The sequence below is a fragment of the Apteryx mantelli genome, chromosome 6 (genome assembly GCF_036417845.1).
Source record: "Apteryx mantelli isolate bAptMan1 chromosome 6, bAptMan1.hap1, whole genome shotgun sequence".
Classification (NCBI taxonomy): Eukaryota; Metazoa; Chordata; class Aves; order Apterygiformes; family Apterygidae; genus Apteryx; species Apteryx mantelli.
The window spans coordinates 22,738,499-22,752,747 of record NC_089983.1 but is presented as its reverse complement, the minus strand read 5'-3'; the positions used below and the strand labels follow the sequence as shown (position 1 = coordinate 22,752,747).

General features: G+C 38.0%; 1 protein-coding gene across 1 annotated transcript in view; it reads right to left on the bottom strand.

Annotated features, from left to right (window-relative positions):
- Positions 1 to 10,178: 10,178 nt before the first annotated feature.
- PDE1A (phosphodiesterase 1A) overlaps positions 10,179 to 14,249 on the bottom strand; it is a 192,974-nt gene continuing 188,903 nt past the window's right edge. Inside the window, exon 16 of the mRNA XM_067298512.1 lies at positions 10,179 to 10,238. The gene's annotated coding sequence lies outside the window, so the exon portion shown is untranslated. The remainder of the gene's footprint in view (positions 10,239 to 14,249) is intronic.

The window sequence follows — 14,249 nt, the reverse complement described above, 5'->3', positions numbered from 1 at the left end:
CCTCTAGGAATTCATCACAAGTTTAGGGCAGCAGGCTTGTTTTTATAGTTTAGTCTTAAATGCATTGGGAAATTTTAAAATGTTTAAGCTATGTATTTCAAGGTAAAATAGAGTGTTGCTGGGCCATCCTCTCATGGAGCTCTCCACTCACTTTTCAAAAATGTTTGAAGGGTTTTGCTTTATTAATGCTTATTTTTACTTTTGTTTGATTTTCTTCAGAAAAATCAGCTAGTGGTACTGCTGAAGAACAGAATGCTGGGATCAATGGATTAGGTATGATGTGGCAATTTCTTTGTGTATATTTCAAGATGCTAAAAACCTACTAATCATATTAAGTACTTGTATGCTTTCATTTGCTCTAAAATAGAGAGATGATTGCTGTGTGCTTGTGGTGGAAGAGGTGACCAAAGAAATTGCAAGTATCCTGATTATTTGAAAGTGGCAGAGAAAAAGGAATGAGAATTATGTGGAGTGTATAGGTACTAATATAGCATTAAATAGAAATTTCCAAGAGATGCCTTTGCAAGCGGAAGGGATATGAGTATTGTTACATCCATAAAATATGTGAAGGATTTCTTTTATTTTCTTTGTTAGATGTTTAGTCAGTATTCTTCAGGTGATTGCTGTAACCATTGGGGTCAGTAGTCTATCATCGTTGCTCAGCATGTCTACGTCACCAAAAGAATGGGTTAAAAAAAAAAAAAGCATTAATTATGACTTTTTTCAGTGTGAATGAATCAACAGATGGTTGAGAAAATATGGATGGCTTTTTGAAAAGGTGAATTAACACTAAGTAGCCAAAAGTAAAAGCCTCTTATTAAGGTCTTAAAGAGAAACTGCAATGATATGGTCTCTGTTTCCAATATCTCCTCTCAAAAAAAAAAATCTGCTGCTTGTGAGGGAGTTTTCACAGGTTCAGTGGGAGCAGCATCTTTAGAGATGGATTGTATTAGTTCTTTTTCCATGTACAGGCTCATGGAGCCTATGTCTGGCATTTTGAAAGAGGAAAAAGAAAGCAAGGAAAAGGCAGGTGAGTAATGAGCATAGTTCCTTTTTTAATGACAACTCTGATTTTGGAATTCATTTATTTTTTTTCTCAGATGTTCTTAAATCTACTACCTTTCCATGCTGTAAGTCTGCTGTTGTCCTCACTTTGAATGTATTGCAGGAAATGTTTCTTGCAGAATGAACTCCACTGCAGGTTTCAAAAGAACACTGTCTCTTTGGACTGATTTCTATCTCTTCCCAGTATCCCTTAACATGTTAATGTACAGTAGTTTAAAGTTTTTGGCTTTTTTATTGCATTTTTACAGCCCTGCTATTTTCTTATGTTATACTTGTTATTCCATGACAAGCTTTTCCCTTTAGAGAGATTTATTAAGCTTTTGTGCTAATAGATTATTTGGAAAAATTCCATTGCTTGACTTGCAGGATGGTACGTCTTATTTATTCTCCAGGTGCAAAACCAGATAATGCTTAAATAGATATGAAGTAAGAGCCAAGATTAAAAAGTCCTTTCTAAAGCATAATTTCCACTGAAGTCAGAGGAATTTTGTTTGACAATGGCCACAGGTTTTAACCAACAGTATACTTTCTTCGGGGAAAGTATGGTGTATAGCAGGAAACCTTGTGTCATCCTACTATCAATTTATCTGTTGAATTTCTTGCCTTTTTTTTTTTTAAGATTGCCATGAATGCTGTATTTTAAAAAAACAAAAAAACAAAAACAACCCACCTTCAAAGGCTACCCTGCTGTCTTCTGATAATGTCTTTATTTGTGCTCATTAGCATAAGGTGAAAAAAGCTCTGATTAGCTACTATGATGACCAAAAAATCATCATTAGTTCTTGTACAGCAATTTTTATTGAACCATAGCTATTGCCTTCAACAATATTTTATTGACCCTAAAGCAGGGTTCCAGGGCAGACATCCTGCTGCTTCCTAGGGGATTCCTGGCTAGGGATTCCCTCAGTGTCCAGGAGTCCAGACCAGTCAACAAAAAGGGATTTTTGGTGTGTCTGCTGGTGAAGCTAATCATTGGACACCCTCCCTCTAACCAAATAGCAGAAACCCAAAGAGTAGGTCAGTGACTGAATGTTCTTTGGTAACATAAATGTGGAGTTTGCTTTTGTATTGGGATATCTCTCTTTTTAAAACTTTATTATTCCATGAGGCAAACTGGTGGGTGGAGATTTCCAGCTCTCTCCAGAAGCTGGACAAGGCCGGTCCCAGTCCTAGGGATGGTTAGGAGAGGGACCCAAACGGGGATCCTGCAGGCTACTGGGCTGCTTTTGTGCAAGTCTAGGACCTGACACTGTACAATGAAATGTTCTTAGCTCAGTGCAGGGCTTCATCCCATCATTTTTACTCTGTCTGAAACACAGGCTCTTTATAAGGCTCCTTATTCCTGAGGCATACAAGGTGAGCTGTATCCCTCCTGCTAGCAGGCTTTTGGAAGGTAGAGCTGCAGATGGCAAGTGGGAGTCTGCACTGGGGTAGCCCTGTAGCGTGGCTTGCTGCCTGACTTCTACCCCATCACCAGTTTTACAGAGGCTTTATCGTGTACATGCACACACACGCATGTCTTCCTGATCTCTTGTATGCACCTCACACCGACCTCTGCGTACCGCCAAAATCCTCTGGAGACGACGTGGCTAGCGCAGGCCCAGGAAGAACAGTTAAGGCATCATCTACTCCCAAGCCCTGGGGATGCAATGTAGGGGTATATTCCAAACCTGCTGTACTTAAAGGAGTTCCTCTTTCTTTCTTCTTCCCCTGTGGCATCCAACAGCTGTTCTTTCCTTTAGTTGTTCAGCACGACGGTGAGCTGCAAGGAGAGTTTCTGTTGTCTGTTGGTTCCTGACATGTGCGATTACATTTGACCTCTTCCTATGGACCATTATGCTTGGCAACAAAATGAGCACCAAATATGTCTTAAGCTTTGCTGTATTTGCTCCTTTCTTCTCCAGTGAGGTTATCTTCAGCAGCAGCACGTCGGGCAAATCTCAAGCAAGAAACTTGTGTACTCTTTACTGAATATCAGACGAGTTGATAACACTTTAATCTCTGGATACAGCAAGGTTGGCGGATTGAATTTGTACAAGCTCAATGTCTACAGCAGGGCTATTTCCACTATAGGTTTGCAGGGGCTGGAGAGGGGGTTGTGCTTAATCTTCTGTGCTTTTCAGGGCAGAAAGGGTTTTTGCACCGCTGCTAAATCAAGCATATTATGTTTCAGTTTTATAATGACTCATTCGCTTAGTACATACTGACCCTTAGTGGTAAGCTGAAAATCAAATTGGACTGCCAAGCTTCTGATTTTTTTTTTTTTTTTTTTTTTTTGTGGCCCAACTGTTCAGAAAATGGCAGGAATACTTGCCGTACATCAGCACAGTCTCTATGTAAATAACCCGCACTGTTGTCTTCAACAGGCATAACAGGCATGTTAAAATAATGATGACAGGTGTTATTAGCTCTTCTGAAGGGAGGGCTGTGGGAAGCGGGGGTGTCGAAAGGTTATTCCAAATTGCAAAATGAAAACGTTGGCATTGAGAAGCAATACTTTCCACATAATGAGAAACAAATAAGAACTCAGTATCTGGCACTAACGAACACCTCAAGCTAACTGTGGAATGAGTATTAATTAGGTTTCCAAAATAGCATCTTTCTGAAAAGCAGCTGAGGTGTAATATTGCTCCTTATTAATCAAAGCAATGGGACAATGTGAACTCTGCAAAAAATAAATGGTTTGCAGATGGCTGTGTGCCTCTTTAATAAAGACAGAAGAACACAAGTTACAGCTTTAAATGCCAGAGAGCCGTTCTACATCCTCTCCTTTTCAGAGAGCGATATTTGCAGTTTTCAAGGCAGTGAGGAAAGTGTGTTGGTTTCTTATTACATTTTCCCTGCAGCATAAATTCTGTTGATGTGCTTCCCTAATCATGCTAATTATACTGCCATATGTTGCTCTCATCTTTCTTTTTCTCTCCTAATGGGACATAGATTCTCTCTTTTGAATATGTCATGTGTTTATTACATTTATCAAGGGTTTTAACATTATATGGGTCTTTTAATTGCTTTTTTAAAACACTCAGCAGATTGAATATTAAAAACAGGCAGGAAGGTCAATTATAAATAATATTTAAATTGCTCATGCCATTTTTACTCTGTAATTTGCTGGAAATATCAACTCTGTAGCCCTGATCCTGCACCCATTACTTATGTGAAAACATACCTGCATACCTCAGAACTACTTATATCTGCAATTTAAATCCTCCCAGGTCTGCCTGACTATAAGCCACCTTGAGACTAATAGCATAGGGCTCTTTCAGACAGGAATGCTAAAATAAAAATGCATTGTGCATCATATTACAGTACTTGACACACAAATATACTTCCATTAATTCCAATTGTAAACTAATGGAGTACCTCAAATAATAAAGGCTAACATTCATTTTCAACTGGAAAGAAAAACATGGTTCTCTCCCAAAGGACAGAGGTATTGAAGCAAGGAAGAATAACTTCAACAGAGGAGTTAAACATGGTTTAAAGTTGGGTAGAGCCTTGTATATAGTCATTAGAACCTCAGAGAACATCTATAGGTGAACTTCACCCAGTTGCTTGTTGAAATGGATGAAGCGAATTGTATCAGGCCAAAAAGTCTATTTGAAACTAAATAAATAGCAAGTACTTTCCTGTTATTTGATTATGTTTGTTCATTGTATTATGATCCCGGTCTCCAAATCTTACCCTAATGAAAGTTATTCTTGCAGATTCAGGATTAAGTTCACTAGGATTAGGCCCTATATGACAATGAGGTAACTTTATAACTACAGTCAAGACAAAAATGCCAACCATCTACTCTGCTTAACTCTGTTCCATTTCAAGGCCCAGGTTCCACCTACCATGATTCTACCACCTTATTTATGTATAAATTATTACCTCAGATTTGTAATAATGATCTGCACAGGGTATTGCAAATGTATGAGACCCCTAAACTTTCAAGTTCAAATATTGGGTAACTTGTCAGAAAAGTATATTTAGCTAAGACATAATCTACTCAAAACTAGCTGTTGAAAAGTTCTCTAACCACAATCCTTATGTAAGAAGAATCAGTGACAGTTTTACCAGCATACTTTTTTTTTCTTTAACAGGTGAGGGGGCTTAAAGTGTGCCTCCACACCTTAATTACTTCAATAACTTAGTTTACCAAACACCAAAGTATGCTCTTGATTTGCACTTGATTGAAGAGCTAAGATGTACAACATTCTCTCACAATATTACCATCCTTGCTGCCCTCCACAAAAGGACTGTAAGGACTTGACTAAGCAAAATGCAAGTATTTTCAGCAAGGTCCAGCCTAAACAAATTAAAATCCCAGTCTTATAAGGAGTTTTTCCATGTTTATAACTCTGCTTATGAGCTGCCTCTTTGTTTCCATGGGCCTACTAACAAGTCTACATTTTTGTAAAACTTCTAATGTTTGCTGTGGGATGTGGGAAATGGGTCTTTTCCCCTTAAATAACAAATACCAGGAAAGTAAAGGTATATACCCAGGGAAATGGTCTAAATGTTTCTGTAATGTAGTTGACGCAGGAAGCTCGTGCTTTTTTTTTTTTTTTAATGTAAGTAATTATGTATTTGCTGTGCATATGTTCACTTTAAACTGAAAGTATTAAATGGTATTCCTAGTCATATTTCCAAATCTTTGTTTTCAAGGATGTAATTTTCAAAGATTGGTTAAAATGAGATGCACTTTTCTCTCAGACATCTTTGCTTTAAAAAAAAAAAAAAAAAAAAGGATAAACTGAAATCTTTTTAGGTTGCAGTGGAAGAATGTTAAAATATTTAATTACATTTTCTGTTTTCTCACTCAATGACTGTATAGTCAGTTAAAATATTTATTTATTTATTTATTTATTTGTTAATCTGAAGTTACTTTTGTCACAATAGTATCTTGTTTGACTTCTGGCATATATACACAACAGGAGAAAGCCCTTTGAGCCTGTAGCTTAAAATGAGAGCATCCAGAAAAAGGAACCACAAAGAACGTGATATGAAGTATTTGTCTTTTACTTCCATCGCATACCTTGCTAGGATTTGATACAAGTCAAAGTCAATGGGATTCTTTCCGTTTATTTCCAGTTGAGTTGTATTGGGCTCTGTTTACCCTCTGCTCCACTGAGGTCCCTTGATTAAGTTTAGCATGTGGCATGGAGCCACCTCTGCAAGTCCTGACCTTCCTGCAGAATTGTTGCCAATGGGAAATCTTGGTGATTCCAACAGTGCCGATCCCATGGTAAGGATTTTTGGGGGATAGAAAAAAAGTGGGTTTTTTTGGTTACGATTTTCATGTGAGTGATATTTTAGCAGTAAAGGTTAAGAAGACAAGACTCACTGAAAGAAATTATTTTCAAGAGCGCTATGAGGATGCAAGTGAGCTTGCATGACAAGCTGGCGCAGTTATGAAAAAAGCATGGAGTCGCAAGCAGGCAAAAGGCTTGCTAACAACCATTTATGTGCTTTCACTTTTCAAAGACAACCATGTGCATATGAGCAAATATGCTTTAGTAAAGCAAACTTGTAACTAACATTCACAAGCTTCACAATCCTTGCCCTCAAATCGAATTTATTTAGGAATATCATCATAGGAAATACGGACAAGTACAGCAGAATAGAAACACAGTCATAGGTTGCCTTGTTGAAAATTAAATAAAAAATACTGGCTAAATCATAACTCATAACAATATTACATAATACATTCATCAGATATCTCAAGATAAAAATACAAAATAAAACCTTTGAGGGCTAATCTATAGCTACAGCTCCTCAGTGTGCTTAATGCAGGGATGCATGCCCATAATGCTGTGGGAGATAGGCAGATACAAACAACATTTCTTATGGCCCCATGCAGTGTTTTGGTAGCGCAGCCTTCTAGGTTTCAGAGTGAAACTATTGTTCAGGGAGAGGCCTAACAAGAAGCCTTTCAGCCATTTGAATGCTAATTTTGCTCAAGGTTTAAGCCTTAAGTAACACATGTTGGTTATATCGGTTTTCTCCATTGAAGTAAACTTCTTCTCATACAAGCAACACACTAAGCTTTGGGTCATATCCAGACAAAAACTTCTTAAGGATAAAAGAGGAAAGAAATGAAATATAATTGGTATTAAAGGAAAAACTGAGGGCTCATCTTCTGGTACTTCAATAACATATACCACATACTTTGATTAAACTGAAAACAAATGAGCAAGTAGGATTATTTATATGCAAATCACATTTCTATATTAACGATTCAGTTCTGCAGGCACTGAGTGCCTCCTGTGAGATCATGAGCTCCTTCCAGACTCTGCAGTGGGACATCAGGCTGCTGCCTGTAATAATAGGACACTGAGTCCCCCACAGGATGCACCGAGTACTCTGCAGAATCTGTTATAAGTTCTGCTTATGTTTTTCTGTAGAAAACTTTTGCAGAGTATATAAAACACTATGGGACAGAGGGGGGAAAAAAAAGTCAAGTCCAATTATGGTAAAAGCCTGAAATTAAAAATACAGTACAGACTTCAAATTCAGATTGCTCTAGATTTCAATCTCAACGAATCATGACTTGCAATGTCGAAGAACACTCTGTCAGGCAGACAGCTTGTTAAACTATATTTACAGGTATCAATTATCTTTTGTTCTTTCCAAATGCAGACAACGTAATCTGAAATAAGGTCCTATATTTTGAAATAAAGGCATAAAACCGAAGTTCTCAGGTTTTAAACAAGAAAATTTTCCACTGCCACAGCATTTGGCAATTTACAACTTTCTATAAAAGATCTGATATGACCAACACTTTTCTCTTGTCATAATGGCAATAAGAAACCAAAAGATGGTTTATATATTGTTATAAAGGGGGAAAAAGTCCAACATTCCATAAAAGGATGCAAAGGCGCATGGAGTGATTCAGGCTACTAATGATTTGCTCAAACGCTAGCAGAGAATATATAAATTCTTAACTCTTAGCAAAAAATATCAACTGCGTTATAACATTTATGATACAATTTCATTTGTTAACATTTCATTTGTTAACCTCACTGTACAGAAATTTGTCCATGCTAAATACAAGCCCTGGACCAGATACACAAAACAACTTAAATGCACTTTTTACATCTTATATGCACAAACATTTCTTAAGTTAAAACTATGCACACTAAATATGCATAGCATGTATATGGCTTACATATTGAATGACATGAATTCCACCTTTTGGCATGCCCTTGTCTCAGAGTGAAGAGCTTGTCGTGTTCCCAGTTCAATTTCAATTGCTCAGCTGTTAGAAAAGAGACTGTCAATAAGCACAGACGCCCAGGTGTCCATCAGGAGAAGGTAATTGTTTTATCATTCCTTATTCAGGCAAGATAGGATGTGCCCTTATTGAGGTTGAGTCTGATGCCTGTGTTACCCTTAGCTGTACTTGGATCCCTGAAGCAGCAGCTGAACAGTACATATGTCTCAAGCGTACGTGGCCTCTGCATAGAGGGGAACGTCAGCCCCCCGTGAGTCCTGTTCACAATGGACCATGGCTGATTGCAAAGACTTTTTGGTCAGTGAGGTATAAATCACAGAGTCCGAAAAGGGGCCTGGGAAAGCAGTGACCCAAGTCAAAGAACAGCGTGGGAGTTTCCGCAGAGGCTCCAGGTACGGGGAGCTGAGGTTGGCTGCAGGCTGCGCGCGTCCGAGCAGGTGAGCGGGAGAGGTCCCGTGCGGCTCTGAAGGAAGCGGAGATGAAAGTGGAGTCTCTTTCTGGGCATGGTTCAGGCTGGAGGGCTCGTTCTGGGACTTCCTACAGAGGAAGCTGCCTGCATGTGCTGTTCTCTTGCCTCTCGGAGAAAGACGTTCTGGGTGGTGGGGTTTTCTTTTTTTTTTTTTTTTAAACCAAACAAGTGATAGAAAGGATTTTGCTGGATCCAAGTTGTCAGTTTTGCATTTGAGCAAAACCATGGCATAAGGCCTCAGTGTCTCCTTCCTATTCTGTATGAGAGGCAACACAATGTTTTGCTGAAGTGAAGCAATTTATCCTGTATTTATGTAGCTGTCTATGTGCCAGCTTCATGGTAGGGCTGACACCATTGCTGAGGTCTTACTAAATACTACAGGAAACAGTACTGAGAATGTTTTGATCTTAATAGTGAATGCTACTTAATTAATTGAAAGAGATATTTCAGATACTAATTTAGTTGAACACAAGCTCTCCATATGGCAGCCAGAGCAATGGGATAGAGTCATAATTCACACGCTGATCAGTATAACTCTAGAACTTCCCTGTACAGTTTACATACATTTTTTATTTCCAGATATTTTAAGAAAGCTAACCAGTAGAACTTCAATGTTGCAGGCAGTATGGCTGCATGAACAAGTGTCTATAACAGTGTTTCATTTTGACTTTGTGTTGCTCTACTGCCAGTAGCAGTGCCACGTAATAGCAATCCAGTGCAGATAAATGCCACATATTTTTACATGTCTCATGCTTAGTTGAAAACGTCTGGTTTCAGTGAGGCAGTAAAATGAGGTCCAACTTTGGCTGAAAAAAAATTCTGGCTAGTTTCAGAAAGCAGAATAGAAGCAGAAATAGCAACAACTACAACTGAAATTTTGAGAGTTGTTTAGTGCCTTGAGTTACCAGCTCAGGTTTTTATGTTTTACAATTTCAATAGTTTTGTCCAATCACTCTCCATAGAACGGTATGATCCAGGAATAAATAGATGGATAACGGCCTCAGAGAGAACAGGGATAGGAACTGTTAGTGCACTTCTTTTTCTCCTGTAACAGAGTTTAAATGAAAATTCATAAATACGTGATTTTTACTACTATTACCTCAGGTATTTAATACACTTTAATTGAGAATGTTCTGTTGTGCAATTATTTAGCCTGACAATAAAAATTCTGACATCTATAAGTATTGATTTTCCTTTCTATTAAACTGAATGACTTTTTAAGGAGATATAGAAAGTAGGGTGTACTCTGTCCCAATTTTTAAATTTTGTAATAAACCCACAATTGGAGTAGAATAAAGGGGATAATAATATCAATAAGCAAATATTTATGAAAGTTAAAAAAAAAAAAAAAGACAAAATTACCTCTCCTGCCTGAAATGTCAGAAGCCTTTAAGAAACAGCAAATCTAGTTGTGTATCAGTGCGGGTTTTTGCTCAGTGGCTTTTACTATATCTTCTGATTTCTTACAGTGTTTAGGCTCACCTGGAAGATAAATAAATGTTATTGGGAACTTGAGTGAGGAAGTTAATCAAGTAAATAGAATCTGTACAGCCTTAGACAGATAGGAATTCTTTCTCCTTTATTTTCTAAGGCTAAAATGGGGTTTCAGTCACTGCTTTCTTTCACTGCTTTCTCACCAGAGTAAACATGGGATTGAGTTAACTAATCATTATGGTTTATTCATAAGGCAAAACATAGAATGAAAGCAGTAGATCACAGCACAAAATGAAAATATGATGACATTTACATGAGTAAATGTTAATAAAGTGTTAATTTTTTTATATCTTCCAACTTACTGAAAGTCAAAATTCACCTTCTGTAGAGAAGGGCTGTTTAAATCCTCTTCACTGTAGGCACTCAGATTAGGGGAAAGTTTCTCTTAGATAATGAAAGATGCCAATGTCAAGTTCTAATTCAATCAGACAGGAGAAATGATACTGTGTGACACAAGTAGCTTTCAAACTGAGCCATATAATATGAATTTAAAAACTCCAGTCATAATATTAAGCTGTTACCTAAACTATTCCTTGAGTAATTTTGAATAATATGTACAGCTGAGAAAATTATAAAATGATTAGTGGTAGTATGCATGGGGAGAATGTAGTAAACTTATAGCATTATTTACTAACTATATAGTAATTGCTCAGTTTTAACCAATTGAGCAAATCTTCCCACCAGTGACTATTAATGCTAGATTTAAAATGTGGTAAAAGGGAAAGCATAGAAGACTGAAAAGTGGGGAAGATGAGCAGGAAGGAAGGGAAAGGTTTAAAAAAAAAACCCCATAAGTGCAAGGGGGAGACTTCTGAATGACAGAAAACAAAGAGATATTGCAGTACAAGCAGCTGAAGAAGAAAGTAGAGGATGTGTGATCTGAAAGGAAAATAGAGAAACACTGAGTTGAAGAAGGGACCTACAGTTTAAAAAAGAGAGAGGGAAGAGAGGAAAAGAATGGGGAAAGAAGAAAATTAATAGCTATAAATTCACCTTGGCATCACAGTAAACAATAAGAATTGTGAGAATGATTTCCCCCCCCCCCCTCGTTTCATTCCCATGTTGCTTTCCATTCTGGAATGCTGGCCATCAGCAGATGGGTCGTGTTCCCCCAAATTAGCATTCTCCTCATTTGTTTTTTTTTAAAGGTGGCTTTAGTGTGGGTGGATGATAGACTCCTGGTTCTCTAAAGGATTTTGAAGTCTCAAAATTGGACTAATATGAATCAGAACAAAATTTTCTCCAGATCTTCCAGCTTACAGTTTTTTTTGGATGGATTTAGCAAAACTTTTATTATTATCCATAACAAGAAAAAAAAGGGGGTTGGAGTACCAAAATAAAATCTATTGATCTAAATAATTAATTTTTATACTTAGAATGGCTAGCAGGCTTTTAGGAGGGGGATAGGAGAGTTTTGTGAAGACCTTGTAAACAAACTGTTTAATATTCATAAAAACTAAATATTGATTTCTAAACCATATATAACTTTCTTCAGGTCAATGTGTCAGTTTTTGTATGTGATCAACTGTGCCTTCTAAATGGTTGCCCATGGCTTTTTTCTTGTCATCCCTGCCCTTTTTCTAAGTACATCATTTGCTCTTTTAATAGACGCTTTCCTCACTCCTGATCCCTGTACACGTACGCGTTCTCTTTGGACCAGGATCCTGACCCTGTTCTGTTTAGCTATTTACAGCGTGCAAAATGCATGCTAGCAGCTCCCGCAGGGCCGCAGCGTCCTGCGCTGCTCTGCGTTGGTGCAAGCGGTTCCGCAAGGCGGAGGGGGAGACCAAGCCGAGCACCGCAGGGCCACTGCAACACCGAGCAGTGACTAATGTCGGCATGGCAGAGAGGATTACTTGATATCGCTTGTGTTAACGTAAATTAAACTGGCACAGCATTGATGTGGATTTGTCCACTGCTATTTTATAGGGTGGTTATCCTCCAGAGGCTTTCAGTGACTGACTACCTTTGCATGCTTTGTGTAACTGGATGTGACTGGATAGTCCTCTACTGTCACATTGAAAGAAGTTCCTGATAATCTGTTTTATTGCAGATTTATTATCTTCCTTACATTTTGATATTAAGGATTAATGTGGCAATCATAATGAGTGAAAAGTTGAAAGTGTGCCAATTAGCATTTTATAAATCATTGAAACATTAAGTTGTTTAATTAAACATAAGTTTTTTAAATTAATGATCTAATTAATAAATCACTCAGGAGAAAAGAAAAATCATCACTTAAAAAAAATCGCCTTATAATAGTTCCACTTAATCTTGTAACATTCGATTAAATGAAAGTGAGATTATGGAAAGGACAAAGGTATTGTGGAGAAAAATGGCTTTCAGTCACAACTGGAACTCTCATAATAGTGAATGGTTCTCCATTCGTAGTAACCAGTACGTAGGGCAGAACAAATCCCATTAATAAAATAGCCTACAAGAAATAAGCCTAGAAGCAGATGTTATACAAGGGTAAGAAAACAGCCTCTTTCTTCTTTTTCTAATGGCAAAGTTCCCTCATAGTGCACCTAAACAGGCAGAGATAGTTTCCAAGAACACAGATCATCTTCCCTGAGTTTACTCTTGTTTTCCATCTCTGTTGCATTGCAATTGCTTACTCACAGAAAATGGGTGGGGAGTTAATTTCCTATGTTAGCTGTCTCTGTTCTGTCCTTTATAAAAAGCAAAAAACTAAATGTGAAACACTGTTGCTTTGCTTCTTATTTACTTTCATGTGTCTGTCTCATTTTCCCAGCCTCAGAGAGGCACGAGGTGCTTACTTCGTCCAGGGAGATCACCAAGCACTTTGAACACTGCTGTTAGCCTTGCATCCCCCTACAGCTCACTGCTGTGCTGCCAGACAGTAGAGAGGTAGATAAATTTAGCATGTGTAGTGCTAATAATGCCCTGATAAATGAATATTCCTTCTAGGAATAGTTAAATAACTGTAATTTGGAAAGCAGTTTAAAAAAAAAAACATTAAAAACTTGGTCATGCATATGCTACCTTGTGCTTGCTTGAATGTAAAGCATTCTGCTGAAAGTTTCTGTTATCTGGTGTCACGTCTGACTGCTGCTGAAAAAGATTCTAGTCTAGATTTGGCTGGCCACCAACAGTGGTGGACAACTTAGGGCTGTTGTCTGAAATGAGCAAAGCACGCTTTGCATGCTTTGCTCCAGAGGTGGCAGGAACCCGTATGGAATTGTTTGCCTTCAGCTTTACGTAGTTTTTGCCTTTGCCTGTGAGAAGGAAGTATAAGGTGTGATAACTTGATTTTTACACCTGCAGTTCTCAGCTCCGCTGGCTCTGCTGACCCTCACATACTTAATACTAGGGCTACGGGAAGGGCAGTTACATCTTGCATGAGTAATGGAAAAGGCCGGAAAGGATCCCAAGAAGGGATCCACACTGTCATGTTCCAGCAACCTAAGTATCTGAAACCACTTTCAGCTGGTCACTTGCTTTGAAAGATTAGTGACCGCTAAGCAAGTCACACCAAATGCTGAGGCAGAAATTACGGTCTTTTTCTTTCCTGATGCCATCATATTACCAATATTGGCCTTTGCTCTGCAGCATGAAATGCTGAAGTGTAATAATGCAACCACCAGTGAACCTAACTTAACTAACTGAACAACAATACTGTATAACGCAAAAGTTTTCAAATTGCTTCTGCTGGAATCACTGCTTGTCTAAATCACTATGTTCAATTACTGACCCCACTGAAAAGTGGGGATGCTACCAGTGCTACGCAGTGAGAGCTCACCTCTTTGCTGAATGCTACTGCATCATACAAAACACACACTCTTGACCATCTCAAACAGCTTTCTTGGAAGAAAAAACAGGGGACCAGACAAATGAAAAGACAGAGATTATTCTATTATTTATAGTTATGAGGATTATAAAGTTTATGGTCAATTCTGTTGATCTAAAATTGACTTGTTTTAGTTAGTTCATAATACAAAGTAGAGCACTAGATGCCCTTCCCAGTGTGGTATGTAT